Source organism: Hermetia illucens, chromosome 4 (assembly GCF_905115235.1).
Source record: "Hermetia illucens chromosome 4, iHerIll2.2.curated.20191125, whole genome shotgun sequence".
NCBI classification, from domain to species: Eukaryota; Metazoa; Arthropoda; class Insecta; order Diptera; family Stratiomyidae; genus Hermetia; species Hermetia illucens.
The window spans coordinates 33,392,513-33,410,738 of record NC_051852.1 but is presented as its reverse complement, the minus strand read 5'-3'; the positions used below and the strand labels follow the sequence as shown (position 1 = coordinate 33,410,738).

Below are 18,226 nucleotides of genomic sequence, written 5' to 3'. Positions count from 1 at the left end.
ACCTCCCTCATGCACACACACAACCGCTAGAAATGACTACGAAAGGGTGGATTTCTTTTCTAAGGACCTCAACTATATCTTTTGGCAATGTATGAAAGAATTCCTAGAGCAAGTGGAACTAAGCTAGGAAGAAATCGAAACTAACATTCTGCCGGAAATACTGAAGCCCATATTTCCTTGGACAATTTTGATCGGTGATGAACGTCGTGGATCAAGTTCTGAAAACGATCAATAATAATGAGCAAATTCAGACTAGACTATCAAGCCGGAAAATTGAATGTGAAAGTTTGGGAGTAGAAAATTCACCAGTGAGGTGTAAACACAAAGGAGAACCCGTTAGTCGGATGGACGAATTATACTTTTCCTTACGATGGTGAAAGTTATTCAGCCTTTTTCCATGAAGCCTGCAGCTACGAGTATAGTATTGATGCTTACTATCCAGGAGGGTGACATGAAGCATTAACATGCAAAACTTCGAACTATTTAAGGATTCGTTACCTACTATAAGCCACAGCTACCTTACACAGGAACGTGAGAAGGGACGAGATAGCAACACTACTAGTTTCTCAATCTTCTCGAAGGTACATCCTCTACCACCCCAGAAGTTCCCTGTTGTCCGCAAAGAATTCTAACAGCTAATTAGCAGAGTACATGCAGACCTTCCAACAATATTTGGTCATCTCCACTCCATTTGATCTCAAGCTTTAAAACGTCCTTGTGGAGATTATAGACGCCTCAATACTAAGCTGATTCCTCAGCGGTACCCCATTCTACTCATGCAAGACTTTGCGCATTATTTGTCAACACAAACACGACAGTTGTGTTTGTACTGCGAAATTTGCACTTTCATCTATCTGTTTCATCTATTTGGATGACGGACGTTCTGATCGCATCTTCCACCGAATCTGAGCATTTGGCACATCTTGAGTGAATTTTTCAACGCCTCTTTCAAAATGGCCTAATTCACGACGTTGTCAAATGCAAGTTCCTCAAGCGGCAAGTGAAACTTCCAGGCCATTCCATCACTTCTGACGGTATTCACTCCGACCCAGACAAGGTGCAAGCGATCGCAAGCTTTCCCCTGCCAAAGATGGACATGGTAAACTTCCCTAGGCCGTATATTCCGGCCGCTTTTCGTGCACGATCTTGCGCACCCTGGCATTCGGACAACAAATCACTTAGTCTCCTCCAAATACTTCTGCCCGTCCATAAACAAGGACATGAACTCTTTGGCCAGCGAGTGCATCGGATGCCGAACTTGTTAAGTCGCTAGACGTGCTAGGAAGTAAGTGTATTCCCTAGGTCGACAAGGACCTTCCACACTATACATTTCCACATTGTAGGCCCACTGCGAGATCGCACGGCCACAAATATTGCCTCACGATCAATGATCGATTCAGGCGGTGGCCTGAGGCAATACCTCTGAAGGACATAACAGCATAGTCGTGTGCTGAGGATTTCTGCCGAGAGTACATTCCGCGCTTTGGTGTGCCAGCCGTCATCATCACAGACCAGGGAATGCAATTTGAATTTACTCTCTTCTCAGACCTCGGAAAGCTGGAATTCAAACGTCACCGAATAACTGCATACCACCTGTAGTCCAACGGGATGCTGCATACCACCCGTAGTCCACCGGAATGCTGGCGCCGGACGCTGAAGGCAGCCATTATGACGTGCGACGCACCGTCGTAGCCGCGTGTCTCGTTTTGCTTGGCCTCCGTATTCTGATGAGATGGTGTACGGGGAGGAAATTCAACTCACCGGCGACCTGGTCCTCAACAAGAGAGACGGTTTTTGAGAGATCGGATTGTAGCGTCTACTACGAGGCTCATACGAAGCCAGCCTTCCATACCCCTGAGAAAGTCGAAATTTGTTCCCACATTCTGGTAATGACTGATGCGTTTTGGACGTCGGTGACAGGCCCAAGAGGATTTCCTAACGCCTTTCCTACAGGAAACAGACGGCACTGGAAGGAACCGAGAGGGCCGCGTTCGTTTTGACATCAGCCAGTTGACCGCAAACGCGGGTTCTCTCACGGAATCCCTATTGAACCAATATTTTTCTGTTGGTTCACTATATTGACCTTATTGTCTTTTCTACAACATTTACCGTTTTGATTAATAATTATGCCCTAAGAGTAAGCGGATGAATAATTATTTAGTTGAATCAAGAAACAAGTTTGAAAATGAGTGTACTAAGAAATAACTAAACCAACAGAGGTGTGGATTCTACATAGTTTCTTTGAGGAAAATGTATGGAAGCGATTAACTAAAAAAACCTATCCCAGCTTCGTGATTTGACGTGGAGGTTGCCGTACATGTGGTTCTCTCAGTATCTTGACAAAGGATTACGTTAATACATAACAAGTAGGCCGCTTGACTCTGGGATGAGTTTTCTGTCGATTTAGCTATGGAGATGATTAAATATCCATTAAATGTCTTCGTTATATGTTTGGGATTCGTCCCTGTCGTGCCCTCAGAGTTGGCAAAAGGGAAATTGAGATGCCCCCCAGTTTCATCTCTAGCGGACCCTGAGGGTTTTTTTGATAGCAACTGGTCACTCCTTGCTTGCAATTGGTCAAAACTATCGAAAGGGGAAAGTGAGATACCATAAAAACGAAGAAGAGGAAGAGCTCCATTTCCGAAGTGAAGTAAGGATTATTGTCTTTAAAAAATCTTAAGGTGAACCTGAGTTTCAGATAAAAAATCATTTAAAGGAAAAATGCGCAAAACTGAAGGAAAGGGAAGATAGTTTGAGAAGTATAATACTTTCCATCCAAGCCTCTTTCATCTTACATATTATTTTGAAACGACTATAATTAAATTTCCTTAAGTTGTACAGAACACATTCGATAAAAAGACACCATTCCTATCAAACAGTCAAGCAGCGATTCATCCATAATAGCTGGGAAAATATTTCCTGCTCCCCGTCCATAGCAACCATCAGCAAACATTTCATAAAATATTCCTCTAATCCAGTCATTCTATATAGATTAGGTCCAAATCTTGTAGAAAGAAGTGGCGAGAGATCATTATTTACGGTATCCAATATTGCTTCATTCTTTTATACTCTTCTATGTACGTATATATGTTGGCAAATAAATAAAATCTTTTTTTTTTCCGTTGCCTTCACTTCCTCGTATGTGGATCTACTTTCCTTTTGATTTCTTCCTATCTGTGAGGTTCAATGGAATATAGGCGCATTTCTAGTCCTATAGCGAAAATGGCAGGCGGTAATAGAGATGGAAGAGATTTGATGATTCTATAGAACCGAGAACTATTCATTTATTACTATTTTCGCTTTATGCTGTTGTGTGTAATGTCCTTCCTGTATCTGTACATATGTGATGCTCTTACTTTCCGTTTTTTTTCTTACATATATTCTAATCTATAGCTTTCGAATGGATCCGGACTACTCACATTGAGAGAGATGTGTGTCGTGTATTTTCTTATTTGGTGAAAGCTATATTACATCGTCCAAGGACATTTATTTCGCTCTTTTATAAATGTTTAGGGGGTCATTTATAAAAATCTATCTTATTGTTAATGTTTTGTGGATTTAATTGGAATTAGACATAGGACACAGATGAATTGAGTGGGAGAATGATGTGAAAGTGATGTGGTGGTAATGAGGGTGGGATTTCAGGAGCAGTTGCAGGGAGTATCTGAGATTTCAAGATATGATTCAAACCCTAAATTTGGTAAAAAAAAAAAACGTTTTTTGATAGTGTGCAGCTCAGCAATGTGAAAAATTATAATAAGTCAATATAGCATCTCTATTAGAGGGACAGGGGTCATAATTTAGCGCAGCTCGCCATAGCCACAGGGTCATCACATCGCGAATTTAGTATGCAAATAAGTATTAACTACTACCCTTTGAGAACTTTTGGCAAAATTGCTGAATTTTTCTAGCAATTGGAATTTATCCCCAGAAAAGGCGAACCTAATGACAGACAACACTTAATTTGATACCTCCTCTCATTTTCTGTAAAGTGTTACTTGAAACATTTTAATTGTCAACTAAATTACTGGCAATTCTAGATACGGTTTCGTTCTTTCCCACTAGATTACTCCTCAGAGAAGTTGATGAATAATGGTTAGGGAACTCAACAAAAGACGATGTCAGGAAGGACTTAAACCATGAAAAAATTTACGTTCAATACCTGGTGTTCTTTTCGTCCGGAAATTGGGGATTGTTCAGGTAGGGTTGATGTAGCGCATTATGTGAATCGTTTGAACCGTTGAATTTTTTCTTTTAATTGGTGATGATAGTGGGTAGCGACAGTTATCAATACATGTTATGTATAGGAAGTGCCTACCCCGTTTCAGACAGAAAGAATGAAGAGACACTACAGTTTGGATGGCCATTTAAAATCTTGGCGTCTTAAGATATAAGTGGAATAAAACTCATTCCGCCTTAACAGTATTTACTGTTGAGGCGAGAAACTGATGCCTGACACTGAGTACTCTGAGGTGGCGACGAGGAAGACGAGGCAGCAATCCTGTCAACTGAAGCAAGGCTAAGTAGCCAAGGGGAACCTTCACGTAATGGCACTGGAAAACGCTGACTTGCTCCAAGGCCTTGGTTGATTAGACCCGAACCTGCGCGAGGACTTATCTGAAGTTGCTTCGAACATGAAGCCTCACCAGAGGTTATCCGGTACTATGGGAACCGGAGTAGCCTTTCGAATTCATACCTCTGAGGGTAATTCGTGAAGCATGTGTGCTCGGCCCGATATTTGCGGTTAGACTCTTGGTGAGCCTTTCATGGGCGTTATGGTTACGTCCACATCGCGGATAGAGTACTTTTAGTCTCAACCGTGGAGTTGCGAGGGTGCCGCAGTCCTTAATTCAGAAGAGACTTTAGGTAGGTCTTGCATCCACCAGTATGAATGTTGAGTTTGCACTCAATATAAACTGATACCGTTGTGCCAATCACAGGAGGTTCTGATTCTGGCCTCCAAATCAACCTGTGTCTTAAGAAGACCGTGGGGTTAGGACTACATGGCGGCAGCTCACCTTGAATCATCTGGACGTAACTGACGTAACTGCGATAGTGAGTCCCCTGGAACTGCGGACTGAAAACTCAGTTAAAATATTCCTGGCTTGTCGTAAAAGGCGGGATAAAGATTTGTGGACTGGCAACTTGCAATCCTTGGATTTTTCTACGCTTCGGAAACGGTTACCATACCTCAAGACGGACTGATTTTTCAGCAAATGAAAGCAATCATGAAAATTGGAATCGGAAACAAGTGAATGATCCTCGCCAAGGCAGTTTGTTGGAGCCTAAGGAAACACTCTTTTGTTTCTTACGGCACTGCATGGGTTATCTAGTAAGTCTGTTGCGAGCAAGAGTAGATCCGATATCAAATTAATACTTACTGTATCAACAGGGATTCGGTGTAAGACAGAATATTGACTGCTAGATTCCTGTCCAGAATGCGGAACATCTCAGTAGGAAAAAGAAGTTCGCTATGAGCAACTAAATACAGTTCAGGAGAGGCTTCCTCAAGATGACAATGCGATTGCAATGGTTGATCTGATTGCGAAGGTGGGCTATGGCGATACATTACATGAACATGTGTGGTGGGGAAACACAGACCGTAATCAAAGTAACTTTTGTTGTTTTCATTAGCTTCCACAGCCTTGCTATTCGCTAAGTGCGTAACGAGCATCGGGCAAAAGCGAAATCGCCCCGTCAATAAAAATGATTTCGATACCGTGTACCGCAAGTAATCGTAAGTATTGCCATGTTCCAGTTAAAGATGTTAAGATCCAGCCTCGATGATGAGCAATTTAAAAGATGGAAGGAGTACTTCGTCAAGGTCCTCAAATGCGAAGCTCCATCTCCTATGGATAAGGACTGTTTCTTCAAACACTGGACTGTTCCTTACAGCTCCTTTTAAGTTTATATAGAGTCGCTATTCTCAGCCAATCGTAAATCCTGGGAATCAGAAATCCGTTCCAGGGAGTGGAAAAAGGGGATGATCGTTACGATGCATCCACATGTTTGTCAAACCTCATCAAGCCGACGCAAATTCCTGCGTGTGGATAAAATGTTTGGCTTGCTTTGTGTAGATCGCGTGTCGGTCTTTTGACACAAAATAAAAGAAATTTGCTTCCCTACCCAAAAGACACTAAGACACTTGCCCTAAAACAAACCAAGTCTTTGCGGAGGTTTGGAGCTTGCGGCAAGTGCTAACTGGATAAAGTCGACATTAAGATACTTATCGTTAAAAAGGATAATAGCCAAAATAATCCTGAAGTGCAATGAAGGAGAGAGAGCACACGGATTATTGTGGTGCAATGTGCGGTTTTCAGATCGCCGCGGGGCAATCTTGTTCTGTATTAAAGTTTCGGGGGAATTTGAAGTTCAGAGCGGAGTCCGACAAGACTGAATTCTCTCACCAATACAATTCCTTTTTGCTGCAGGTGATATTCTTCATTCTGCTTTCGCTGGGGAAGTTTGATCGTTCAAAGGGCTATGACATCTTTCTTCAAACACCTCGACTATGCAGATAATATCTGTTTCCTCACACATGGAGTCAGAGACCTTGGTCAAATGGCTTTGAATTTGGAGAGGAAAGCAAGTAAAATCACTCTGTAGATAAATGTCAGAAACCGTCATCGCACTCCTCCTATCTGCATTGATTGGCGGAGCATTGGAGGGCGACCCTACTATAATATAAGATATTTTCCGCTATCTTGCCGGGCTGAAAATCCCCATACATCCAGAGCATAACTGATATATACCAAAGAGGCTTCACTCCAGGCAAGTCCGCAACAGATCAGATTTTCCCTGTGCGGCAAGCGATGAAAAGACTGTTGGAATACGGCCAGCAGTTGCATCATTTTTCAAGCCAACCTATGATAGCATAGCCAGGGTAAAACCGTAAACGGGCACGAGAGAATTCGGTAGACTGGCCCTGCAAATGCACCAGGTTTAATAAAAGCTGAAGGATCACTTTCGAGACCATTCATCATTAAGGTTTCAGAAACGAGGATGCTCCGCGATGCGAATGTCAATACGACAGGCATCATCCTCTTCAAGTTCATCCAACTGCTAGCCTATGCTGACAATATTAACATTATGGGAAGAGTAACCCGGATGCACAATCTCCATTCATTCAGAAGGAGCATACGGAGCAAGATTTTGGGGTACACATTAACGAAGGCAAGACGAAATATATGATGGCAACGTGAGCATCAAAAACTAAAGAAACAAGGATATCAAATAGCACTGGGCAAACGAGGACAATAAGGATAGGAGAATACTTCTATCTATGGTAGGGTCGAATATCGAATATCAGTCTATTTCACCTTACAAAAAGTGTTCCGCTCGAAACATAGCACCATAGGGTCAAAATTCTTACTGTATAAGATATTGGTTTTCCCAGTCCTCATGTATTTCTCAAAGAACGATACCACGACCGTCTGGTTCGGAATAAAATCCGGCTCAATAGGTTGCGGTGGGTAGGTGATTTAATCCGTATGAGTGAAGATGATCTAGCTCAGAAAGTCTATAAGAACAATATCTATGGTAGAGGAAGATATGACAGATCCTGCGTGAGAAAAGCACACTTCTCGTTTTTATTCGAGAGGTAGACACCGGCTCCAGAACCCTGCTCTGTTTTCGAGCCATCGGTGTAGAAGACTTCCGTATATCCCGCCACGCATTCCTCTGGGACGTCCCAGTCCTCTCTACGCTTCAGGATAACTTCATATCTTCTACTAAACAAATATAAGGGGGCACGAGAATCGGAAGGCATTGGAATTCTGGATTCAGTACTCGCAGTAACTCTTCCAATGCTTTGTACCCCCACATCCGTTGTTTCCCCATTGATATAATCGAGTTAGTCTATGAGCCGCTCCTATTGCAGTGCTTTGAATAAATATATCCAGGGGCTACAAATTGAGTACTGCATTTAGAGCTGCGCCGGATGTCGTTCTCACGGCACCAGTGATACCCAGACATATAGTTCTTTGTAGTGTGGCTAGTTTACGGTGAAAACCTTTTTGTCTCATCTGAACCCACCACACTACGGATGCATAAACGAACATCCTACTGACAGCAGCGTGTATCCACATTGCCACTTGAGATTTGAGTCCCCATGTCGAGGCAAAGGTCTGTCTGCACAGTCTATAAGCTGTGAGAACTCGTTTCATCTTTACCTCAAAATGTTTGTTCCAAAGAAGTTTTCTTTCTAAAGTGACTCCCAGATTTCACTTCTTCGGAGAGTTGAAGGATAGTACCCCTCATCTCAGGGAGGCAAAGTCCACCCCATTTTCTCCTTTTTGTGAATAATACCATTATGGTTTTATTTGGATTGACTAAAAAATCATATCTGAGGGACCAACTGTCTATCAACTCAACGGCGCGTTGTATATTTCTACACACCGTTCCAAGATCCCGAACAACAGCAAGCATAGCCACGTCATCAGCATAAACTTGAGGGTATATTAGCAAATTTTGCAGTTCGAATAGAAGTGAGTCGATCAATAGACTCCACGGAAGTGGCGGAAGCACACCTCTTTGGGGGCAGCCTTTCGTTGCTTCTGCTGTTAGATAGCGATCGACACGCAGCGCACAGCAATTTCTGCGTTAGCATAGCATGGATCCACTTAAAGCATCATCAACACCATGGGCTCTGGCGATGTCAAAAATTTTTGAAAAGGCGCACAGTCAAACGCCCCTTCAATGTCAAGAACACCCTTATCGCGTACTCACCATTCAGAGTTGCATCATCTATCTTTGTAACCAAAGAATGAAGAGCAGACGCAGAAGACTTTCCACGCCGGTAAGCATGTTGATTTTCATTAAGTGGGTGCGAAATAAATGCGTTTACACGAATGTGACGTTCAACGAATGAAGTCAAGCTGATTTGTCTGAAGTTCTTTGGATTAGAATAGTCATCTTTCCCAGGTATGAAGACTACGTTAACCTTTTGTCAAGAGGAAGGCACGTAGCCCAGACCACGACATTCCTGAAAAATATTTCTTAGAGGTTGCTCTAAGTGCACCATATTCTCCTTTAGCAGTGCTGGATAGATGTTACCCATGCCAGGTGTCTTGAATTGTTCAAAGACAGTATGGCAGCTCTCACCTTTTCATACGTAACAACCGCTTTTGTAGTTTTCCGGTTCCCCTTGCAGCACTTGTGTGTTGAAAGGGTTGCAAGAACCGTCAACTCTCCCCTGCCACTTCTCTCATCCGTTCCCCGGATGGTGTACTTCTAGGAGGGTTTGTACTGATTCCAGTCTGGAGTTCGTGAAAGTACCATCGGGTTTTCTAAGAGAGTCCAATTTGGCCGACTCATCCCTTTTAAGTACAGCCTTGAAGTCTCTCTTTCGCCAGTTCCTCACAGTACGCTCTAAAGGAGTCTCGTTTGGAACACCAAAAGGGCCTCTTATATTCACACTGTGAGTTCCTGAAATTAAACTATAGTATTACCGGCGCTGAGAAAAGTCACCCTCTCAACATTATCTTGCTCGATGCCGGTATGCACTGCGATCACATCGAGCAACAGAGGAACTAATTTGCTGAGTGAAACTGTGAGAATAACTCTTTTGAGACTGAGATAAATTAAATAAGGTGGGACGACTATTCGGAGGCAAAATGAAAACCAAATTGATTCTGCCTGTGTGGCCGCAAAACTGTGCCATTGTAGATTGGGCTAAAAACTGATAGATTAAAGGGTACATAGAAGCTATAAGGAGGTGGTTGATTGACAGTCAAAGCACGATGAAATATATAATATGCATGAGGCGATACCAGTGCTCTTACTGTACAAGACTATGATCTCGCCAGTCCTCATGTATTCCTCGGAAACTTGGGTTCTTAGCAAGAAAAATTGCGAAATCTTGGCCGCGTTCGAGAGAAGAATCCTCCGAAGAATTTTTGGCCCCCTACATGAGGATGGACGATTCCGTAGCCTAGACAATGACGAAATCTATGAGCGATACCATGACCGTCCGGTTGTGGATGAAATCCGGCTCAATAGGTTACGGTGGGCGGGTCACTTAATTCGTATGGATGAGGATGATCCCATCCGGAAAGTCTATAAGGGCAATATCTATGGTAGAAAAGCCGCAAAGGAGTGGGAAACACCCTGGCACTGTGGATGGACAAAATGCTAGAAAGCAGACAAATATAGGTACAAACAGGTACAAATTCTATTATCATGAACACCACTCAAGGCTGTCCACAGGGTGGAGTACTATCGCCGCTGATGTAGAGTATGGTAGTGGATGAACTCCTGGACGTGTTAACTAATACTGGAATACAAGTCCAGGGCTACGCGGACCACATTGTTTTAATCTGTAGGGGCAAATATGAAGATACCCTATGTGATAGAATCCAAACTGGATTAAGGGTTACTAGTGCCTGGTGCAGGAAGGTGGGACTGTGGATCAACCCAACCGAAACCACCATAGTAGCATTCACTAGGAGGCGTAAGCTGGATCACCTGAAAGCCATAACATCATATGATATGGAGGTGAAACGAGAAACAGAGGTCAAATATTTGGGAATCACGCTAGACCAAAAATTTCTCTGGAAGACACATGTCGGAAACAATTGTCGAAAAGCTACGAGGGCTCTGATGACTTGCAGATCCATAGTAGGAAAAAAATGGGGTTGCAGCCCGAAGATACTACTTTGGATATATACTGCAATAGTGAGGCCTATGGAGCGGTAATCTGGGCAGAAAGAACCCAACTCAGCACACAAGCCAGGGAATTACATAAGCTTCAAAGGCTGGCTTGCGTGTGTATCAGTGGGACAATGAGGACATGCCCAACGGCATCCCTGGAAGTCCTTCTGGGATTAACTCCTCTCCATCTGCACATACAGATGCAGGCAAGGAGATCAATATTCAGGATGGCCGGCAGTATGAGTGAGGCGGGGAGCTGCCTAAATCGAAGGAAGATTGATATCCTTGCTAGGCGGTATCCCGAATTATTGATACCGAGGGATAACATGACAACGAGGTTTCACTTCGATAAGAAGTTTGAAACACGTTGGAGTAACAAGGCAAACTGGGAAAGCGTGGCTGCGACATACGGCTTAAACCAGCAACTGATTACTTGGTACACTGACGGATCCCTCACAGCAGAGGGAGCGGGTGCCGGTGTCATTGGTCCAAGAAGAATGTACTTTGAGCCAATGGGCAGGTACACTAGCATATTCCAGGCGGAAATCTACGCCATAGACAAATGTGCATCCTTTAATCTGCAAAGGAACTACAGGGGGCAGAACATAACTATTCTCACTGATAGTCAAGCAGCGATCAAGGCACTTAGGTCCAAAAAGGTGAACTTTAAACTGGTATGGGAATGCCTTGAGAGACTGAATACACTCGGCTTGTCCAACAAGGTCTGGATACTTTGGGTTCCAGGCCATGCTGGGTTGGAAGGCAATGAGGCAGCGGATGAACTAGCCAAGAAGGGAGCAGGGATGCCTTTACACGGGCCAGAACCCTTCTGTGGAATCGGAAACGGTTTCATGGCTATGAATCTAAGAAACAAAGAGAAACGGTTGAAGGAACTATATTGGGCGGGCCTACCAGGGTGCTTAATGGGCGATACGAACCCACGCGTACAAAGGATTGCTTAAACCTCACCAAAAAGAACCTCCTAATCATAGTGGGAATTCTCACTGGTCATTGTCGGCTGAACTATCACCTAGGGAAGCTAGAGATATATACGGGCACTGCCTGCAGGTTGTGTGAGGAGGACGAAACCTCTATGCACGTCCTGGGACAGTGTCCGGCACTTGTGGAAAGTAGGTCGATACATCTGGGAGAACACTTAATACCAGATACAAAGCTGAAACTTCTGGAAGTGGGGAACATACTAAAGTTCCTAACGGTTACAGGCCTGCTTGAGATACTATGATCAACAGGTACACTACACACAGGGGCACAATATTTCTTCAAGGACGCGATGCGAGTTTCCCTTAACAGAATAATAATAATGCTAGAAAAAGAAGACGAGACAGACCCTGCCTAAGATGGAGCGATGGCGTAGGTCAGGATGCCAGAGTTTTTAGGGATATCGAATTGGTGGACCTCGGCGCAAAATCGGGATGTCTGGAGTTCCCTATTAAGGCAGGCCTAGACCGGATACCGGTTGTTGTGCCGTTGATGATGATGATAATACCAGTGAAGGAACGGCATAAAGTGAAATGAATTGACTTCAAAACAATTTCGTAGATTGAGTATGAAATACCAGAAGCTCAAAAAAGCCATCTCGCAATAAAATGTAGTGTATCGAATAGGAAACCATCATCCAACTTCCATCCCTGACCGGAAAGAAATCTACTTGAAAGGAATTCCCCATACAAATAAACAGAAATAGCTTGAGTCCAACATCAACCCGCTCACTTGTAAGATACTCATTTTCCCTTAGTTAATGGAAATTTCCATTTGACACCAATTCGTACTTCCGTAGAATAGTAAAAAAAAAAAGCCATCTGTCCAAGTCCAAAAGATCGACTGGTTCGGATAAGGACAGTGAACGCTGAAGATACTGAAAGAAGTGAAAAAGACAACAGAAAAATAAGATGCTATCCTAGAGGTCGTGCAGAATCGCTAAAGACTCTGTCACACCCAATGATTCCTTCTATTTTGCAAGCCACGCCACTTAGCTTATGCACTATATCCCACCCTATATCGTGTGCCGACTCAACCTCCTTCCAATTGACAATGATGCCGACGACGACAAAAAGACACTCTCATTTTTCCCATTCCGCAACTTAGTGTCTCCACTTTTATTTTTTTCTATACATTCCCGTTCTCGTTAAATTGAAAAAAAGGAGGCGAGAGATCGTGACTCAGTTATATATCATTTGCAGTGATGCTTAATTGAAAACTATTAAAATTCGTCCTTTTTTTCTCGGCATCGTTGTCGTTCTGTTTGGCGCTCTCATTTCTTTTCTCGACACACAGAACAGAATGCTCCTGTTTCTGTGCTGTTAATCAGGCTCTCTCTCGTGATGCTTTGAATGTTTAATTAGTGGCAATTATTCATAGTATTAGAGAATGAATTAAAATAAAATATATTTGGAGTGAGTGGGGGAGGAAGAAAGAAATTAGTTTCAGGAAATACCAGCCAGAAAAAATTGAGTGAGATGAGACGAGAGGGAATTTTTTAAGTAGTTTGTAAAGTGAGCACGTAGATGGGTAAATATATTCTCGAGGAGAATGAAAGTCAACGATGGAAGCAGTTTTTCGTCCCCGCTTTGAATGTCAGGAAGACTTTTATGACCACAAAATTATCCATTTAGTAATTCAATAAATTCAATGCCCTTCTCATTACTTATAAAATATTGTTTATATCTGACACCATCGCCCTAATTTTCCAGCCTTTTCAATATTTCCCTATAAGCAATAAATTGCCAGCCTAATCCTGTCGCACGCCAGAAATAATTACACTTTCATGTCCACGGCGTTTGGCATTCACACTCCTGCGCTATTTATTGTCCTTGCTACCGTCCCCATATTCTTCCGTTCCAATAGTTGATCATTTAATACGTATTAGATGTTTATTATGCATACTAATTAGCCGAACCATCCCTAATTGATCACCAGATGATAATAAAATTTACATAGAAGGAAAGAAGCCTATTGTTGTGGAGAAACTAAATCCCCATTGCGGGGGTGTAGCGGGAACGATATCAGCAGAAAGAAAGGAGTGCAATATTTTTTCAACATTATCCTTCGGAAATAAAACGGACAAAAAAGTAGGCTTAGCAGGAGAAAAACTTATTACATTGACGGTTATAGTAGAACCAAGTGAAGGCCACTCGGTAATTAGTCAACTGGGGCCAAGCCTATGCAAAAAGACTCAGAGAAAACACATTTTTATTGGGATTAATTGATTAGCAGCTGACCGTCCGCTACCTTCTATCTACCCTCGGATCATGCAGGCACACATGAGGTTGTGTCGTCGAATATAGACGACATATTTACAGTGAGTAGGCCACTAGAGGGATGAAGAGTCATAAAGAAATATGGATAAAGGTTTACTTCTTTATCGAGTTCCTCTGCCCCGCGTCGGTTGGAGAACGGAAAGTTAACCGCGTTAAGAGTAATGCCTAGGCTAACCAGTACCTTTTCACAGATAATTTTTTATCCTGAAATTTTTCTAATTAACCTAATGCCTGGGAGGAATACCGAAAATTTCTGTTCTTTATGTTCTCTTTGTGGGGGCGATTTGCTTACCGAAGCTTATGTGGAAGGTCGAAATGAAGGCGAAGGTTTATTTGAATTTGATGTAATTATGCGTCTTATTTGCTGGCAGGCTCAGTACATATGGAGAAATGCAAGAATTTGGATAGATAATTTCATTTGCTGATTATTTTTGACTTAATGAAGGCCAAAAGCAATTTGATTGTATGGAAAATAAATGTTTGAAGAATTTGTTTCAATGGGGCTTTTTTCACTCATCAATTTTGTTATCTTGCAGATAATTATTTGAATATTTAGAGATAACAAATACACTTTGGCAAAGATTGTGGAATTCCAGATATTTTCCCTTCCTCAATTCACATTTATAGCCTCCGTGGCGCAATCGGCTAGCGCGTTCGGCTGTTAACCGAAAGGTTGGTGGTTCGAGCCCACCCGGGGGCGGTTCTTTTTGCATAGTAAAATATGAATACCTTAAATGTTAATGATATGAGCGTTCCAGGATTTCTAATGAAGTACAAAAATATTCCATGATAATACGCAAAATATTCAGTAAACATCGACACAGACTGATTATTCCAGAACTGGAAACATCTACTTTTTCACACGCTTTCTATGTTATTTAGAATTCATGCAGCTTCCATTTTCCGGATCGCTATGGGAAGATTGAATTAGCAATAATTGTATAGCAGAGTTTAAGGTAAACCATGGAAATATTAGGCGAAGAAGGGCGAGAAGAAACTACCCGCCGTGCCGATAGAAAATCGGCTGCGAATCCAGGCGGATATGAATGGTAACGCAAGAAAAGAAAGGCCGAGAAAACGAAGGAGAACTCATTAAACCCACGGAAGGCATGGCCTTTACGAAAGTCCTGAGCGAAATTCGGCGTATGATCAAGCCCTAGGAGAGTGGAGCTGAAGTGTCTTCTATATCGAAAAGGACGGGTGATGGAATCTTCATTGAAGTAGATTCGAGAGCAACCGGCAAGGGTTTGTCCTGTGATTAAAGGGCTACTGGAAGGGAAGGCTGATGTGTAGCCTAGAGCCTATGTACCTTCTTGAAGAAATGCTGAAAGAACTTCAGTTGGATATTACGTGTATCCTGTTCTCAGTGCACATAGTCATGAGGCAAAATCAACCTAGTTGGATCAGCAAGGTTAAAATCTGGCATAAATAATAGGTTCCTTATCTAGCACATCCCTGTTGTCCATCACCTTGCAGATTTAGATTTTTTGAACGATATTTTTGCTATTTTTTAGTTCTGCGCCAAGTACCCTCAGAGCGACCCACTCGTCAGCCATCTTGGTAGACTGGATTCCACTGCATGTCGTAGCCCGCAATGCAATTGTCGCCTCTCCTTAATGTGTGACCTATCCACTGCCACTTCCGTTTTCCGATCACAGTACGTGCGAGTGTCAGGCATGTGCGCTGACCAAGTTCTTAATTTGAAATAGTGTCAGGCGAGTGTGCTCCCTCAATTTCCATTGGACTGTGCTCTCTTACAATCCAACCTTGATAATTTAGCACGTTGGTGTTCGGTCAACAAGCTAACACTGAATGTCAACAAATGCCACTGGATGCGCTATTCCCTTAAACCCTCCCCATCATCCTTTTCCTATTCTCTCAGCGGACAACCCCTGCACTACTGACATCCTTCAAAGACCTGGGTGTAATATTCGACGATAAACTTCGTTTCAATTCCCACCCTTCCCACCCTTCGCCGAGCTCGAGATTTACTTTCACTCTCCGATCCCGAGGTTTTGCCGGTCCTACAATGCCCTACAGCTTGGTTCCTTTGACTCTATGTCCCTCTCTAGCTTTAAGCGCAAAATATGCCATTTACTTGCTCCTCCCTCTGAGGACAATATGTAATAAGAAATTTGCTTTCTGTGTATTGTCCTCATTAAATAAATAAATAAATAAATTTCCATGTGCTATTCCCATATAGCAAGACAGAAAGAACACTAGTACAAAACAGTTTCAACTTGATGTTAGTATTGAGCTAACTGCATTTATAGATTTTAGACAAGGCAGCGAAAGCGGATTGGGCGCTGTTAATGCGCCGGGAAACATCCAGTTCGGTGTCACTGTCCACAGAAGCCACGCTTCCTAGATATACAAATTGAACAATGCTTTCGAAACTCTGCCCATTAATGCATATAGGGAGAGTACGATAACTTGTCAGACTGAGAACCTTGGTTTTGTAGGTGTTTATTTTTAGTCCAACTCTACTTGCCTTTCTTTCCAAATCTGGAGGCATTAGTCTAAGGTTCATGACCCCTTGAGAACACAGATGTCATTAGTGTATTCGAGGTATTTGAGGAAAGGAACCTTCGGAAGATAGAACACTGAAGAAGAGGACAGTTGGTCCCCGAAATACGTATTTGTATATATTACCAAATACTTTTAGCCAATAAAAAGGAAAAATATCTTCTAAGGCAATTTTTCACTTTAAGACTTCGGCTAACAAACTACCTTCTAATTCAAACTATTCGAGATATTCTTTGATGCGGTCCAGGATTGTTTTAACTATTATCTTCGCGATGGCACGGCGCGCTAAGTTACCTCTCCAATTGTCACACTCAAAATGGGTCCCCTTGTTTGGAATCTTGACGATCATCCCCTTTTACCACTCTCTGGGAAAGGTTTTGGAGCCACATCCACAAGAGGAGGAACCTCATCAGATGCAATACGGTTAAGAACCACAATGAAGTGTTTTTCCACCTCTTGAGTTGTTCATCACCGTGAAGTCGACCATTGACGTCCTTCACAGGACCATCGAAAGATTTGAGACCGCATGCAAGCTGATCTGCGGCATCTTCCGCTTCCTTGACCAGGGCAATAGCAAATTCTCTCCTGTCGCGGCGCACACTATGCTAAATTTCTCTCCAGATCAAAAGCTCGCTGTAATGGAAGCAAAACGCGCGGAAACTGTTTAGCGCCAGGAAAATCAGACTTGGTAGCCTAGAACGGAGGATAAGAATATGGGTAGCCCCAACCAAGTGTTACAGGTGCTTAAACTATGGACACACGTCCACAGCCTGTCGAGGATCACCATACAAAGACTTGCATTGAAAAGAAAAGTCGCATTCTCTGCATCTGGCAAGAGCATTGCGCATACTGTGTTCGCTGCACAGGTAAAAGCCGATTTAGTGCTTATCAACGAATAGGGGTGCAGGCCCAAGGCTGAATATATTTTTCAGCGCCCAACACCGAATGAAACGATGCCGAACTTTCAGCGAAGGGTTGATCCTCTAGGGGGACCGTCTGGGGCACGGAGTGACGGATCCTGGTGTTACTTTAGCGGCAGAGCAATTGATTGGGGCATGCCTCACTTTCAATGGTGATGAGAATTCGCTCACAGTTTTAAACACCAAATTTACGCCAACGTTTCATGGCCCAGGCTGCAAAGGAAGCATTTCACGACGTACCTTTCCCGTCGGAATTACTGTTGTTGTCGACAGAGGGATAGCGAATCGCGGAGGACTTCTCTGTCAACGACCACTAGTGCATCACGTTCGGAGTGTTATTTCTTGACATCAATCAGCTTGGCGTTCTCTATGCGCATGAATAGTTGCGAAAGTGATAGTCAGGAGATTTGTCGAAGCTCGAGGAGCGAAAACGCCACAGCTAATACTGTCTTATGAATCTGATTTGATCTGAGGCTGAGATTCTTCCATACCTCTGACAACTATACATTGGAAATGGTGGAAATTGCTGAATCGATGACGACAGTCGACCACAGCACCGCGATAAATACCAGATATGGGCATATATGTGATGTGTGAAAATAAACTGACTTGATTTCGCTGACGATGCCGCCCACGACCGACCTACGATTTTTTTCGCTTTTTGATTCTCAAAGAAGATCGGTTTCTCGTAACGCATCACAATCCAATGATCGAGGAAAATATTCCTGTTGCAACGCTGGTGCAGAATTCCTGATATGTTCTGCATTTGTTTCTCAGTCAAAGGGTGGTCAAAGGATAGTATAGATCCCAGGGCGAAACGGGGATTGGTATCCAGGATGGAGCATAAAACCT

The 18,226-nt window shown here is 43.0% G+C and overlaps 1 protein-coding gene and 1 non-coding gene across 2 annotated transcripts in view; one reads left to right on the top strand and one right to left on the bottom strand.

Moving 5' to 3' along the window:
- LOC119653458 (nuclear pore complex protein Nup88) overlaps window positions 1-18,226 on the bottom strand; it is a 339,096-nt gene that overhangs the window by 194,026 nt on the left and 126,844 nt on the right. The window lies entirely within an intron of this gene.
- Window positions 14,555-14,628, top strand: Trnan-guu. Its single transcript has one exon. It is a non-coding gene; the product is annotated as a tRNA-Asn (tRNA).